At 37.6% G+C, this 17,479-nt stretch overlaps 2 long non-coding RNA genes across 2 annotated transcripts; both read right to left on the bottom strand.

Moving 5' to 3' along the window:
• Positions 1-4,015: 4,015 nt before the first annotated feature.
• On the bottom strand, positions 4,016-9,612 carry LOC101483146 (uncharacterized). Its single transcript, XR_013099587.1, has 5 exons — positions 9,546-9,612; positions 8,025-8,178; positions 7,634-7,701; positions 4,424-6,586; positions 4,016-4,317 (listed from the first exon to the last, which is right to left on the bottom strand). It is a non-coding gene; the product is annotated as an uncharacterized LOC101483146 (long non-coding RNA).
• Positions 9,613-11,935: 2,323 nt separating this feature from the next.
• LOC101482651 (uncharacterized) lies at positions 11,936-17,159 on the bottom strand. Its single transcript, XR_013099586.1, has 5 exons — positions 17,129-17,159; positions 16,418-16,543; positions 16,087-16,109; positions 12,344-14,931; positions 11,936-12,237 (listed from the first exon to the last, which is right to left on the bottom strand). It is a non-coding gene; the product is annotated as an uncharacterized LOC101482651 (long non-coding RNA).
• Between the last annotated feature and the right edge of the window lie 320 nt (positions 17,160-17,479).

The raw sequence follows: 17,479 nt of genomic DNA, 5'->3' as shown, positions 1-17,479 counted from the left end.
GTTCTTCCTGATATGGGTGGTGCTGCAGATGCGGCTGCAGGAGTGAGTGATGGTTTACTAAAAGGATTGTGGGGACTGCACAGTGTCTCGTCTTCTGGTTTTACTAAACTGGCAGTTGAGTTCTGTTCTTCTGACTGTTTATATTTTGTTTTCTTAAATCTCTCAGTTTACAGACACTGTTTTTGTCCGGCGTCTGGACTTTTCTTTTCTCACCACTGCTCGTCAGCAGGAGTGAGTTTTAATTTCACTTGCTTGATTACCCATCTTATTTATGTATTTACTTATTTTTGTTTAAGTAATATATACACAATACAGCTGCTATCACCTTCGCTGGTATTAGAGACGAGAGTGGTTGTTCACACGCCCTTCTACTTTCGGACTATTTCCAAAAGCGGTGTGAACTTTACGAGACGGAACTCGACCGTTCTCTCAACTCACCAGCACGTCAGTGAATAGCAGTAAAAGAAAAACACAGTAGGAGCAGCTCAGTCTCTTATCGGACCGTGAAAATTCAGCTTGCTCCATTAATTAAAACAATACACACACACACACACACACATTCACATTCACAGCTTCGACGCGCGCGACCGGAACCCTTATAATAAGGGGAGCTCCCAGAGCTACTTACTCCCTAGACCCAGTCTAGACCCAGCTGGGGGAGCTACCCAGAGCTCCAAAGCTACCAGTCGACGAGCTCCCAGAGCTACCAGTCGACGAGCTACGCTACCAGTCGACGAGCTTCCAAAGCTACCAGTCGACGAGCTACTTCCGCTATTTTAAATTCCCTGAATTCAAAATGCGCTTTTACGCAAGATTGTGTCAGTGTGTCTGTATCTACCTGGTCAGTGTCGCCGGGTCTGGTCCACCTCGATCGGGCCCCACCACCGTGGGTCGCTTTCTAAGAACATTGGCCAAGACTCGAATTTAACGCTCTTGGTCTTTTATCACACACCTAGTATGTGAGCTGTCGACAGGCGAGCAACGTGGACTGGTCACGGAGATGGGACACGATGGAGGCGCTCCGGCTCCGAAGGACCAAGAAATGTTGGGGGAAAACTCTGTAAAAGACCCAGGAGAAATAAAGACACAATGAGACAAAGTTACTTTCTTTATCAAACGTGTACACGGGTGAGCTGCTAAGAACAACTCACACCATGCACAGTGGCTTGGTAATTTTTATAGGAAAGACAGTGAGAACAGGATAAGAAAATACAAAACAAATAAAATAAACAACTCCATATGTGGCGCTAGTCTCGTCAGCAGAGAGCTGGGAGAAGGCTGTGAGAGATAAAACAATCTAAAACAATATGTCCCAAAACAGTATGTCTTTGCTGAGAAAGTCTAAAAAGATAATTCTAAACTGATCTAACCATAGGCAAAGGGCAGACAAAAGGCATCTTTGTACATTTAAAAGAAGGTAAAGAAACATAGAATCATTTTTCCTGTAACACATCTTTTTGCCCACAGCTAAGACGGTTGGACAAAAGGACCCCCTGATGATCCTCTAATCGCTAAGAGGATCATCAGGTGGTCCTTTTGTCCCTCTGCTTGGGGATACTCCCACTAGGTTTATATCTGGGACTCTCCACCATTTGACCTTAGAACTGAAGAAGCTTCTCGGATGAGAGGTGAAACGTCTTCAAGTAACTTAAAGAAGTCCAGACGCTTTTCTTTGCAAGCTCCTTTGACTTCATCCATGGGCAGCAAAATTCCAAACTAATCAATACACATGCACCTCAGCAAATTGTAAAAGGGCAAAGCAATTTAAAACTTACAGTTTTTTGATTAATGTAGGTTTCCTGCAAATGGAGCCTTAGCTTGACGCTCCGCTCCTTGATAGTTTCTCAATATTTACTTCAAAAGTCCAAACAGGTAAACAGCAACAGAATTCCAAATTATGAAAACTTATAAAGCTCAATTCAAAATGGACAAAGAGAGATTGCCAGGTCCACTCTCCCATAAAACGATTCAGCTGACTTTATTATTGTTTTCTGATTATTATTATTTGATTTTGAGTTTTCTTTGCCCTTACTAAGTTGCTCTAATAAAATATCCTGCAATTAAAGTCTAAATTGTGGACATTGTGGACTTCTGTGAAATAGGACAAGAAATCTGAGTAGTAATCTTTATTTATATAAATAACTCTTACCGATTACACCAGCCTTTTAAGTATAAGAGTCACTTGAGGCCTACTGTCCAGACCCCTCATTAACCCGTTTGATTAGTAAATGCACCGATATATGGAAGAGCTATCGTTAACAGGTGTGACTGGTAAGATTTGACTTGTAAGGATGCACAGGTTTTTGATTATGTTATCAGTGGATCCAAGGAACACACCTAAACACCAAGTTTGTTAAAGCTGGGCTATTCCCTTCACCCACACTGGCTCCATCTGAGCTCTGCATTACCTCAGAGAGCCAAACAGATGTGTATAGGTTGCTGGTCCTGAAGATTGACAGGCTCAGCTGATTTATTCCTCTGTTGTTACACCAACAACAGACTGTACACCCACTTTGTCTTTGCTAAACTCTTACTTTAAATTCTTCCCTATATATTTTCATTTTACCACCAGTATTTTAGAATATACTTTGGCTAGGCCTCTCCAAATCCTTTGTTTGTCTGTTTTTTAATTGTATTTTTTTTTATTAATGTATTTATTTATGTTTTGTTTTGTTGAGGTAATTCAGAAGTGGACTCGAATCATTGCCCTGCTGCATACCTTGAGTGTGTTTGAACTTATATATTATATGAAGTGGCTTGCAAAAGTATTCGGCCCCCTTGAACTTTAACACATTTTGTCACATTACAGCCACAAACATCAATCAATTTTATTGGAATTCCACGTGAAAGACCAACACAAAGTGGTGCACACGTGAGAAGTGGAATGAAAATCATACATGATTCCAAACATTTTTTACAAATACATAACTGCAAAGTGAGGTGAACTTTCTGTTAATGGTACTCATGGCCATTGATCAGTGATTGTTGATCAACGGTCACGAGAATTTGCATAATTAAGATGAAGGAACTGACCTCCCAGCCCATTGTTTCTTCAGTGGGCTGGTTTCAGTCATTATGCAAATGTAGTGTTTATAAGATTTGGGAAACCTGCAGTCAGCTGAGACTGAAGAAGTCACCTGGATGAGTGACGAAATGTTTCTCCCACTGAAAACACTGCGTCCAGATGAACAGAATTATCTTTTGGAGATTTACTTAGCTGTATGATTAAGAATGCATGAAGACGTCTGGCAATGTTCACATTCTGTTTAACTTTAAGTGGCGCAGACTAATGAAGTAGTCTAGTGACAAAAATTACAAATAGTTTTTTGAAATGAAAGTTGTTTATTGAAAACAAAAATTAGTGAAGGAATTATTGTGAATAAGTTTATTATCTAAATAAAGTTGCTGCTAGCCTTTTCTGTCATTGTTTTGTTTAGATGGGGAGTGAAAATATTTCTTTCTGACATGTGGGGAATGATGTAAAAAGTTTGAGAACAATTGATGTGGTCTCGTGTCCAACAGGAGGCACCAGCTGCTTTGTAATAAATTGCTAGTATGGGGTAGTTTAGAATGAATAAGTTGCCCTAACTTAGTCATTTTAAGTAAGCCTTAGTTTTTTTGAGGCAGCGAGTTTGCATAATTTTTTTGAGTTCTGGGAACTAATTAGATTTGACAGCGCTGATGCTGGGTTTGTCTTATACCTTTATTGTGAAATGTAACTATATAACATTTGGAAGGTTTTTATTATTGTGAGCTCAAAAATTGAACTTTGCAGGAGTGCTGGACTTTTTTCATAATTAACAAGCTAATTTTTATAAGTTACAAATTCATTAATGTATCTGTTACTAGCAGATTTGTTGTTTTACTGGAATTTGGATTTTTGTTTGGTTTTAAAACCTGTTCCCTTTGAAATGTTCACCTTTACTAAATTTAGTTTGGTTTGTGGTTGTGGCTCACATCTTTGACACAGGGAACCAGAACACATGGATTTAAATGCAGACTCAGACAAGCGACAAAAGTTTCAATGATTTTTATTATAAGTAAAAGATGGCACAGAGCCAGAGGATCCAGTCCAGCACACACACCAGGAAGGAACTGAGAAGGAGACAAGAATCCAAATTAAGGACACTAGGAGAGTTTCCTTCTACAGAGAGGTGATGTAATCCTGATTTACTGCTTCTGGAGTGTAAAACATCGTGTAGGATGGAGGAGAAACCGATGTTTGAGCACACTGCTGGTTGTTGAGAGCAGGTGTGTTGACTGAACTCCACCAGCTGATGGAGCTGTGCTCACTGGACTGGAGAATCCTGCCACTCACTAACACACAAACCAACAGGAGGAGGCAGCAAGACAGAGAACAAAGATGAGATTTTTCTGTTCCAAGCTACAAGATATTATTACAGTTTATAACTCATCAACCCACCTTTGGTGTGAGCAGCCTCAGCCATTAATGATCAGCGCATCAGCTCTGCTGCCTCGTAGGAGTCCTCGTTGAACACCTCCAGTCTCAGCTCCAGATTCAGCCACAGATCCACGTGAGCCCCTCGGCACGCTACAGTCACCAGGCTGTTTGCTCTCAGAGTTCAGCTCCCCTGGATTACTGACTACCTGACAGGCGGCAAACTGCGGTCTACGGCTGTTACTCTGGACGTATATAAATATCTATTAAATTATATATCTTATGATATATAATTTAATATTTTAAAAAAAAATGTTTTTTAATTTTTTTCATTTATTTAGAATAAATGAATATACATTATTTATTATACATCCAATTCTAGATTTATAGATATATAATTTTATAAATTAGAGGGACTATTGTTCCCACAACTATTATGAAATTGGAATTCATGTGTTTTTTCTCTAATGTTTCACTGTCGTTCACCAGTTCACACCAGTCCCTTAAAAGACTGTCTCTACATTCATCTTGGATCATTGGGGGAAATATGAAAGAGAAATTGTGTTTTCTCCACGTTGTAAATGTGTTTCATGTGGACAAAAGGATAATTTTTGCATTATTTTCAGCACAGACACATAAAATTCTTTTAATTATAATTGATTTAGAGTCGTCTCAATCATTGCAGATTCAGAGGGATGTGGCAAAGCTTTAGAGGTCTGTTGTTCCCACAAGAGGACTTAAGATTTTGGTTAATAATTTCAACTAACCCAACATTAAAATTCAGGGTTATTTTTTGTCTCATGTTTGACATGGCACTGTCGTTCACCAGTACTAACCAGTCCCTTAAAAGACTGTCTCTACATGCATCTTGGATCATTGGGGGAAATACGAAAGAATAAATTGTGTTTTCTCCACGTTGTAAATGTGTTTCACGTGAACAAAAGGAGTTTTTTGCCAGTGTTTTCAGCACAGACACATAAGATTCAATTTTCTTACGGCAGCTGTCTTTTTCTTCTTTTTCACTAAGTTTCCTGATATTTTGGAAGATTTTACGTGTGACTGTGAAAGACTTCAGTTTGAAGTGATCACGCTTACATCTTTGACTGTCTTCATAAAACACACCGCATGGACCTAACATGTTGGTAGATGAGTAGGTGAGAGTTTGGAAACAATTTTGTCCACTTAATCCGTAAAATTGTGTGAATGCTACAGTTGTGGAAAATCCATATTTACAGCGCCAGAGATAAGCTTTTTCGTGAAGTAGAGAAGTACAACCTAAACATGGACTATTGAATGTATAAATCAGAATAGTCTCCACTAAATTTCCATTTTGTTGCAAAAAAGGTTCAAAAGCTTCACATAAACGAGGCTCGCTGTGCTTTATTTTTCCAGGATTTTCCTTTTTTTCATAATCTGGCTCAAATGCTGGAGAAACAATGATATTTTTACTATGTTTCATGACAACAATAACAAATGCATACTGCTTATGTTTGTGAATCTGAAGGTACTCTTTGAGGAATGGAAAAAATCTGTTTGCATCAACACTTGGAATTTTTTCTGGAATTGTTTTCTGCATTTCTTTGATTGAATGATAAAATTTCTCTTCATTTTTATTCTGTTGACAAATCGATTCACTTTCATCCTTAAACAGCTTCATTTTTTGCTGCTCTTCTGTACTACAAGTATTACATTTGTTGTGGTGTAAATTTGGTAGAATTTTATTTCGATGTTTTGCTTCGGCTGCTGTCAACATCTCGGAAAAAAATTGTGTAGTGAAAATTTGAACTTGAATAATTTGATTACCGGATATGTGGAGAATCTTTGAATGGAAAGGATTGATAGAGTTTGGATAGGCAGGATTTCTTTTTGGTTTCTTAATAACAGCAAGATCATCTGGAAACGACAACTTTCTTTTGACTGTGTGGTAGTGACTGGTTTTGATTTCAGATACAAGAAGATTATTATGGCCACTTTTATCGGTAGAGTTTCCAGCTTCTTTAATTTTGAATTCAAACTTTTTGCCATTTGCAAATGATTTTTGTAAAAGATTTCCAAAATATAATTGTTGCGCTTTTTTGCTAGCAAAGGTGCTGATCTGGGTTGATTTTTTAAATTTATATAACTTGTATTTGAAAGTGAATTTGAACTTATCTTCTATTTTCTGGTGCCAGGGTGCAGATCTCTTCACTAAAGAAAAAGAGGACAAAAAAGGCGTGATGAGAACATTCACAGCTGCTAAAAACTGGAATTCAAAGGTTGATTTGTCCAAATGACAAAAGAGATGTCACAATGCAGCAACGACCACGTTAAGCAACATTTCCCGAAAGGTTAAAACACTTTGGAAATAAATAAAAACACAATCCAATGATATTAAACTGAAAAAAAAAATTCTATTTTTACTATGTTTGTACTATTACAAAACAAAACAAAGCTTCTCACTGGACAAGAAAAAAACAAGCTGCTTGAGTGCAGACACAATAATTTGCTGGAGTCAAATTCAAAATAAGATTTGGCTTAATTTTCAAAATAATTTGTCTCTCTATGTAATTAAATGTTGCTCACAACTTCAAAATGTAAAAACAAAATGATTCTGGTCCCACAGAGACACTTTCAGTGTCAGGGGTTCGGTTTCTCTGCTCTCTGTGTCTGGTGTTTTGCCCCGGGTCCTTGGGCTCGTCTCTCATCCCGCCTTTGATTGTGCGCACCTGTGAGGCTCCACCTGTTCCTGACCACCTGGCTGATAAGACCACTATTAAGCTGAGGTTGAATCCTGTCTTCGCTGGATCGTTGAACTGCAACCCTGACTATCGTTTCTCTGTGTTTGTGTGACATTGTCCCTCGTTGTGCTTTGCCTGACCTCCCAGTATCTCTGTGCACAGGTTTTGGACCCCACCAGTGGTGTGGTTGAGAGCACTGTAAATATTGGACAGGTTGGACCCCCCTTGGACCACTAACTCCCTGGCACATTTGCTCACTCATTGTAAATAAACGCACTGAACTGCCAAACCGAGTCTACGACTGAGTCGCCTGTCTCTTTCTACGTGACATTCAGAAGCAGTTTGTTAACCAGAACCTGTGATATATATTATATATAAAACTTGTATATAAAGCATGTAACATGTAAATCATGTAATAATACGTTCCACTAGAACACCCAAACACCCAGAAAAACTTTGACTTTACGGTTGTTTTTTAAAATAGTACACTACATTAGATTTTTCACTTCCAACCCACCTTTGGTGCGAACAGCCTCGCAGCTGTAACGTGCCAGCTTTCTCATCTTTCTCATTTGCCTTTTCGGCCTGAAAAAAGACAAAGATTTGAGATTATTTTCAACTTGATTTGAGGAAATGCAGTCTATGAAAACAGATCAAAAAGTAAGAAAAAACTTTGTAATTTTATAACAAAGTGTAAAAAATGACTGCAATTCTGGTTATGCAATACTTCTGTTAAACACCTTAAATTAAAGCTAAATGTCTGAACTTCAACCACATCTTGATTGCTTTAATTCACTGTGGTGGTATACAGAGGAAATATTACAAAACTCTCCCAATACCTATGATCCTAACTGCATACTATTCAGAAACAGTTATAGTTAATATCCAAACTGTTATAAGATTCTTGCCTTTTGTGGATCCCAAGGGTACATGCTGAATTGACTTTGAGGTCAAGCAACATCAGTTTCATTAACTTGGTGTTGGTATAGATGGTATACACTGAGATACACGGTTGATTGACTGTGCATTCAGTGGATGCTGATAAGATGTGATGACTTCAACCTGAGAAAAAACAATATTACATGTTACAATATTACAGTCTTACAGCACTTTGAATGACGCTGAAAGCTGCTAGCCTCATATCATGTCAGACACACCTCGTTGTATTGCATCATTCACTGTTGTCTGCATGTCCAAGCAGGTTACCGCCCTGCAGTTTTACAGAAGTTTCCTGACTCAACTTTCTGTTCCTCTTAAGGTCTTACACAAAAGAAACTGAATGCCGTGAGATGACTTGTTGGGAATATAAATGACGCAGTCATGTTGTGCCATTCATATTCAAAATGTAATGTAGTTTTACCCAAATACTGAGTAGTCCGTACATCTATATGAGAGAGGGTGTCAGGAGCATCCTGAGCTTATTGCATGTTGCTCTTTGTATCATATTTGTATCGAGTTTTTTGGTTTTTCCTTTATTATGATTTATTCCCTGAGGTTTCTCTTGTGTGTTTGTCTCCTCCCCGTGTGTTTGCATTTGTCTCTCGCCCCTCCGTGTGTCTTGTGTCTCCATGTTTTCATCTCTTTTTGCCCGCTCTGTGTCTTAGTCGTGTCACCGTGTTTAGTCTCACCTGTCTTGCCCTGCTCCTCTCCTCGTGTTTCATCTTTTCCCTCCCTGTTCATGCCGGCCACTGTGTCAAGCCTGTGTGTTTCCTGTTTTATTTTGACAGTCTTGCGTCCCATGTTCAATGTAATTCCCCGATCACCCTCTTGTGCGTATTTATTGTGTCAGTTTTGCCTTGGTCTTCGTCGGTGTGTTGTGTTCCTCCCGGGAGTTGTCTGTGTTTCTTCCAGTGAATCCCTCCTCGTGTTTCCGTGTTGCCTCCAAGATTTTTCTAGTGTTCCAACTTTTGTGTTTACTTATTTAGTTCTCACGGTTTAGGTGTTTCTCGGTTTAGTTTTTTGTTATTTTGGATTTTTCCTGTCTGAGTTCACATTTTGAAAATCTGCCTAAATAAACAGCTCGCCCTTAGTTAACCACTACCTTGTCTCCTGCGGTCTATGTTTGGGTCCTCGTACAAACCTCACACGATCTGCACTCACCAAGAGATCGTGACAGAGGGACAGAGCTCTGTATTCATATAGACATATAGAGAGATTTATAGATGTATGAAAAACTAACACATTTACATTAATAGTTTGGCTTCTTTTTGTCTAATAGCTTTAACCCTGAGTGTTTTGTGCTGATGCAGCCACGGTTTTTTTTTTTTTCATCCGACTGTCTGAGCTGCCCCACAAACTCTTATTTGTATCTTTAACCCTTGTGAGATTTCTCTAGTAATTATAGTCACAAGAAGGAATAAGTCAGATTATTCCTTCTTGTGACTGGATTATAATTCAAAGAAAAGATTCAAATAAACAAAGAAACTTACCTTCGAGGTAGCAGAGCTGATGCGCTGATCAAAAAGGGCAGTTTTGGGAGGTCGGACAGAATTTATGAGGATTCCTGATCATGTGGTCAGCCTAACTCCTCCCCTCCTTCCTGGTTTTTTCACAACTCTCACAGCTTTCAAAACAGCGCTGTGTGTGTTATGTGATCACTTCTGCTAACCACTGAAGGCGTATCTACTATGTAGGACTTTATTTCAGTAAAAAAAAAACCAGACATTACATGTTTACAAGCTCTCAGCACTCAAACCAGGAAACCTTAATGTACAACACGACGACTTTCAGTTTTGTTTCTCTGAAATCACTGTCATCATTGCAGGAACACTCTGGACATTCTTAAGTGCTTTGTGGGCAAACTGAAAAGTGTTATATTGCCTTCATAAGGTCTACTTTAGAGCTGGGGTGAGTCAATATTAGTGTATACTCTGCAAAACACCATTGTAATGTTCTGGGTGAACCACAATGAGTCTGAAAAAAAGAGTTTAAATGTTACTTTTAAGCTGCCATCAGCAGGTTTAAACAGAATGCAGCATGACAGTGATGCTCACACACTCTTTGTAGTGTTGTAGTTCTGTATAGATCTCGTAAGTAGTTTGACTGAACGACCAGCAGAATTGAGAGCTACGACTGTCAGTTAAGCAAACGAGCTGCAGCTCATGAATTAATATTTTAAAACAAAAGGGCCCCCACTCTGGTGTGAGAGCTCTGTGACCGCCCTTGCAAGTAAAAACTGCAGCGTGTGTGTTTCTACTCTCTGACTCTCAGCTGAAGAAGTGTCTTTAGAATAAATCTCTTGACATCCTTATATACTACAAAGAAGAATCAGCTGCTGAGGAGGATTAATGAATGATGCCAGGGACACGTTGCTGTACTTGGTCTCCATGGTCTCCGGTTCATCAGCTGACAGGAAGTAAAGATGCTCTGTGTGGTGAAGTATCTGGTTCTGTAAAGGTTCTGTAGCACCAGCTGGAAACCTTCGACCAGTTGATATGAGGACAGTGTTGTGCAAAAGTCTTGACCTGCTCCTCATTTCCATCCATCTTCATCCGCTTTATCCGAGGCCGGGTCGCGGGGGCAGCAGCCTAAGCAAAGAGGCCCAGACCTCCCTCTCCCCAGCCACCTCCTCCAGCTTATCCGGGGGAACACCAAGGCGTTCCCAGGCCAGCCGAGAGATATAACCTTTCCAGAGTGTCCTGGGTCTGCCCCGGGCAGACATCCTTGTCAGATGCCCGAACCACCTCAGCTGGCTCCTTTCAATTTTGCCAACCAGCCATTCTTGTAAATTTTTTTAAGTTGTCTTGAATAATAGTTCATCAGGCTTTCTGAAGGTCTTTCAATTGTTTTTAAGTTTTGGGTCATTGGCTGCTTTTTCACTCATTCTCAATCCAGTCCTTTTTCCATTTTCAGATTAATTTGTTTAAGCCACTCAGCATTAAACTTTGAATCATTTAAGCATTCAAAAACTCACCAGATATTACATCTTGATTAGTCCTCAGTGAGAATTATCACCTGAACCAGGAGACAATAATGTACAACACTCTCACTTTCTGTTTTGTTTCTCTGAAATCCCTGACATCATCACGAGAAAAACCTGTGTGGGTGTGCTTTAATGCTTTGCCAGTTATTAGAAGAGATAAAGCTAAATGTGTTCCAAAAGGAAGAAGAAGGATATTTTAACTTGAACTGCAGTGTAGAAAAGTGCAAGAACCTCAAATTTGTAATCAGGCACAGCCGAGTACTTGAACATATCAGTGAGGTTGAATATTTAACCTCAGTTTTAATGGTCTGCTGTAAGTCCATCAAAGCCCATCAAAGAAAGTTTTGCATTCTTCCTGACAGACACCTCAGAGTCTGCCTGACCTTCTCCTCATTCTTCCAGGTAACGACTTCCACAAAGCTGCAGGCTGGAAGAACCGTGGTCAAAGGTTCAGTGGAAGAATCTGACTCATAGGTGAGAGAGTGCATCAGGTTTTGTGTTCTTACAGCATGGTCAATATGACATGTGAAATTAAATATATTAAAGATGAGCCCACCTGGCTTGTCTTGGGTTTAGCTTCTTGGCAAGTGAAGGAACTTGAGGTTCTTACAGTTAGTTCAATCTAGGAAAAGCCTCTCTGCTCCCTCTGGGTGGATCTATTCCTCCAGAGCCACCGTGAGTAGGTTATAGTCACCCACCCAAAGAGGACTTCATACAATTTTCCATCTTTTTTGACAAACATTCAGGCTTTTGTTTTACTATAGATTTTTCATACCCATTCTCTTTGCAATTTTTGCCTTTATGGACTAAATTTAGTTTGGTTTGTGGTTGTGGCTCACATCTTTGACATGGGGAACAAGAACACATGGATTTAAATGCAGACTCAGACAAGCGACAAAAGTTTCAATGATTTTTATTATAAGTAAAAGATGGCACAGAGCCAGAGGATCCAGTCCAGCACACACACCAGGAAGGAACTGAGAAGGACACAAGAATCCAAATTAAGGACACTAGGAGAGTTTCCTTCTACAGAGAGGTGATGTAATCCTGATTTACTGCTTCTGGAGTGTAAAACATCGTGCAGGATGGAGGAGAAACCGATGTTTGAGCACACTGCTGGTTGTTGAGAGCAGGTGTGTTGACTGAACTCCACCAGCTGATGGAGCTGTGCTCACTGGACTGGAGAATCCTGCCACTCACTAACACACAAACCAACAGGAGGAGGCAGCAAGACAGAGAACAAAGATGAGATTTTTCTGTTCCAAGCTACAAGATATTGTTACAGTTTATAACTCATCAACTCACCTTTGGTGTGAGCAGCCTCGGCCATTAATGATCAGCGCATCAGCTCTGCTGCCTCGTAGGAGTCCTCGTTGAACACCTCCAGTCTCAGCTCCAGATTCAGCCACAGATCCACGTGAGCCCCTCGGCACGCTACAGTCACCAGGCTGTTTGCTCTCAGAGTTCAGCTCCCCTGGATTACTGACTACCTGACAGGCGGCAAACTGCAGTCTACGGCTGTTACTCTGGACGTATATAAATATCTATTAAATTATATATCTTATGATATATAATTTAATATATGTTTTTAAAAAGGGTTTTATTATTAATTATTAATTAACTCTAGAACAACACCAGGTGATTTTCACCTGAGCAAATATATTTAAATGATTTTGAATATGTTGCGTTTGTCTGAGTGTCATGGGTCCTTGGGTAGCTTCAGCATTGTCTTTGACGTCTTTGAAGGTACAGCCTGCTTTTTTCTCTTTTCTTTTCTTTTTTGTTCTTTTCCTTTCTTTTCTTTTTTTTTTTTTTTTTTTTTTACAGCCATGTATGATTTTCACCTGGCAATAGTGATAGAGGGTAAAGCAGGTTTTGGGTGAATTTCACTTAGTTTTTACCCACCAATACAACAAAGTACAATTTTTTGTTTCTCTATCCTGCACCTGTTCGCTTGTCGAGGAGACTGCGCCTTCACCAGAGAAGTTTAAAATTTTCCATTAATTATTTTTTTGTTAAAGAATTTTTTGTTCTCAAATTCAAAATTTTTCAGTAATGTTGGAGCAATTTTTAGGGTCCCCCATGGCACTTCTTTTTCCATTTTGTTTGACATGGCACAGTTGGAAATAAAAGATGGCCACTCTAATTGATAATGTGTTGTCATATTTTGATATATTTTGATGCCAAGTACTTCTTGTTGGGTATATTATATTGGGTAAAAATCACCCGGCGTTAGTGATGGTGTTATAGTGATAGTGTTTTAGGGTTAATTATTATATATATATAATATATATAATAAATATATAATATATAATTATTATATTATTATTATATTATATTATATTATATTATTATTATATTATATTATTAATTAATTAATTACTAATAATTGTTTTTCTATTATTAATCTATTATTAATCAAAATTAATATTAATTTCATTAATTTGAGTGTAATTATGGTTTATTTTGAAGATGGTAAAGATTTAAAGGACTGTTGGTCTCACAAGAGGAGATAGGATTTTGGTAAATAAGTTCCAGTGTGAAATTAGTGCAATTCATGGCCATTTTATTTCTAATTTTTGGCACAGTAATTTTCTCCTTGGGAGACTCGTTCACCAGTTCACACCAGTCGCTTAAAAGACTGACTCTACATGCATCTTGGATCTTTGGGGGAAATATGAAAGAAGAAATTGTGTCTTTACCATGTTGTATATGTGTTTCACGTGAACAAAAGGAATTTTTTGCCAGTGTTTTCAGCACAGACACATAGGATTTTATTTTCTTATGGAAGCTGCGTCTTTCTTCTTTTTCACTAAGTTCTGTGATATATTGGAAGATTTTACGTGTGACTGTGAAAGACTTCAGTTTGAAGCAATCACGCTTACATCTTTGACTGTCTTCATAAAACACACCGCGTGGACCTAACATGTTGGTAGATGAGTAGGTGAGAGTTTGGAAACAATTTTGTTTATAAAATTGTGTGAATGCTACAGTTGTGGAAAATCCATATTTAAAGCGCCAGAGATAAGCTTTTTCGAGAAGTAGACACAAACATCCTAAACAAGGACTATTGAATGTATAAATCAGAATATCCTCCACTAAAATTCCAAACTGTTGCAAAAAAGGTTCCAAAGCTTCACATAAACGAGGCTCGCTGTGCTTTATTTTTCCAGGAATTTCCTTTTTTTCATAATCTGGCTCAAATGCTGGAGAAACAATGATATTTTTCCTATGTTTCATGACAACAATAGCAAATGCATACTGCTTTTGTTCATTACTTTGAAGGTATTCTTTCAGAAATGGAAAAAATCTGTTTGGATCAACACTTGGAATTTTTTTCTGCATTTCTTCAATTATTAAATGATAAAATTTCTCATACTCGTTATTCTGTCGATGAATCGGTTTACATTCATCCTTAAGCTTCAGTTCTTTCTGCTCTTCTATTCTACAAGTATTGAGTTTATCATTTAAATGTTTCACTTCAGCTGCTGTCAATATCTCAGAAAAAATTTGTGCATTGAAACTTTTAACTTCGGATAAAAAAAAAATCTGATTGCCGGGTATGCTGAGAATTTTTGAAGGAAAAGGAATTTCAGAGAATTTCATATATTCATGATTTCTTTTTGATTTCTTAGGAACGGTAAAAACATTTGAAACTGCGTAATTTCTTTTGAGGAGGTTATTAGATTTTGTTTTAGATACAGTATGAACCTGAGTTGATTTATCACACCAATTTTTAAAGACAACATGTCGAATGTTGAAGTCACCTTTATGGAGATAATTAAAACTGAATGATATTTGTGGTATTATTTTGGTAAATGCAGTGGGTTTTTTTTGCTTGTGTTTAAAAATGTAATTTTCTTTGTTATGGAACAAGGGTGCTGATTTCTTAGCTGTAAAAAGAGTAAAAAAGATGTATGATTAAGGAATTCACAACTGCTGTAACTGCATTATTTAAAGGGTTGGATGATCCAAATTACAAAAAGATTTTCTATATGGTATCCCAGTTAAAACCACAATAAGCAACTTTCCTCAGAAAGTAAATAAATGAGTCAAAACACAATCCATGAATTTGCAAACTGTTTGAACAAACATTAAACTAATAATATGATACATCAACTTTTTTACCAGTGATATTTTGCATTTTCCTTCCTTTAAAAAAGAAAAGAAAAGAAGAAAACCTGAATTTACTCTCTTTGAATTTGTTGCCAGCAACAAATGTTCTCCAAAAATGAAGCACCAGTAAATACTTTTTTTTTTTTTTTTAAATCATGATTCTCATTGGTGTATGACCAAAAACCTGACAGCATTCCTGACAGCATTTTTGCTCTTAGCTTGGACTTAGTCTAAACAGATGCGCTGATGAGCTTTATCTCCTGACAATGTGATTTCCATTTCATCATCATAACTGTTTTTAATTGACTAGAACAGAGGAATGTTTCTTACATAGCCTTAACCAGGACAGAAGACAAACCACAGGAGGTTATAGGCAAAATGTTTTGCTGGCATCAAATTCAAAATAAGCTGGTATAATTGAAGAAAAAAAAGTCTAATTAAACATTGTATGATTTGTGCCTTAACTTTAACTTAAAAGTGTTTTTTTAAATTAAAAAAGACAAGTAAAAATAAGACAAAAAATAAGATAAAAGTAACTACTACTTTCTTTTTTTAACTTCCAAGTTTCAAGAAAATGTAAAGGAAAACATATGGGCTCAAATTGTGGTCATAAATATTTTGTACTTGTAAATCAGGATTTGTATGTGTAAAAACAATTTGTGTGCGTAAAGAAAAGATTTGTGTGTGGACTTAGCCAAAAAGTATGTGTGAAGGACCTGAAGCTCCATAAAGCACCCCTCCAATAGCCAAACCCACCTGTTCTCTGATTGGATAGTTAAATTTGTGATTGACACACGTATTTTTTGGCTAAGTCCACACACAAACCTTTTTTACACACACAAATTCTTTTTACACATACAAATCCTGATTTACAAGTACAAAATATTTATGACCACAATTTGAGCCCATAAAAACAAGCGTTATTAACCTACCGTTGGTATGTATAGCCATGTACCTGTAACAGATAATTGAGATCATTAACATTTTAACTTAATATGGGGAAACAGAATATACAGTCAGGTTTGCAATTATTTGAACAATGACTGAATGCAAAATTTTAATAAAACACTTTAATTACAGCTAAAGGTCTGAACTTCAACCACATCTTTAATCAAACAAAGGGGAGATTCACAAAAACTGTGTTTCTGTCCAAGTACTTAGGGACCTAATTGTATATGCTACACTTGGAATAAAAACAAAGAAGAAAAGATTTTAGAGACAGTTACAGTTAATATCCAAACTGAGATGATGTAAAATACTTGCTTTCTATGGCTTAAAAACAGATACTTTTCCATGGTAACGGACTGATGAATCGTGGTTGTGGTTGTAGTTGGTTTGAGCTGATTTACGTCACTGGATTCTCACAAAAAGTTGTTACGATTTTTCAACCTAAATAGAAAATATATTACACATATTACCACAGCATGTTAGATACCATACACTGAACCCTCTCTAGTCGCATATTATCACAGTCAAATCTAATTTTTATTGCATCATTCACTCTTGTGTCCCTGTGAAACTACATGCAGCAGGTATCTGACCTACTTTTATAGATGTTTCTTGTTTTTGTCCTCCCAGCTGTTTCAGTTTCTTGTGCAAGGAAAGTGTTGTCTTATCAAGCTTTCTTTTAAAATTGCCCGAGGTGATTAATCTGTGTGCACATGCATGTATACATATAGCTATCTGTAAAGTAAGGAACAGAGAGATCTATATCTGTGTAGACAGATAAGATAACTGCTCTACGGTACTGAACAGGTTTACTTCATCAAGCTATGAGCCAAATAAGCTGATACCAAATCATTGCTTTTCTTTTTGTGTTTTGATAGTAGTAAAGCTGAAACAAACATGCTTTTTTGATCCATAGAGTTTGTTACATTGTTCACTTCACTGCCTAAGCTGCCACACAAACTCTGATTTGCGTTTTAACCCTTGTGACAAAGTATAAGTATAAAAACAGGATACAAAGAAACTTACCTACGAGGCAGCAGAGGTGGGTCGCTGATCAAAAGGGACGTTTTGGAAGATCTGACAGGATTTTATAACAATTTCTGACCATGTGACCACACTAACTCCTCCCCTTTTCTACCTGATCATTTCACAAGTATATTGAACACAAATTATCTTAAATTTCAACGAGAATAGTAGAGTGTGTTTTGTGATCACATCTTCTAATCACTAAAAGTGTATCCAGTCACACAAGTTTATTTCCATTAAAAATCAGAGATTGTAGCATGACTTGCCCTCAGTAAGCACAATCACCTGAACCAGGAAACAACAATGTAGAACAGGTTTACTTTCAGTTTAGCTTCTATGAAATTACTGTGA

The sequence above is a fragment of the Maylandia zebra genome, linkage group LG7, assembly GCF_041146795.1.
Source record: "Maylandia zebra isolate NMK-2024a linkage group LG7, Mzebra_GT3a, whole genome shotgun sequence".
In the NCBI taxonomy this organism is placed as follows: Eukaryota; Metazoa; Chordata; class Actinopteri; order Cichliformes; family Cichlidae; genus Maylandia; species Maylandia zebra.
The sequence above is the reverse complement of the archived record's forward strand: the minus strand, read 5'-3'. Positions and strand labels throughout refer to the sequence as shown.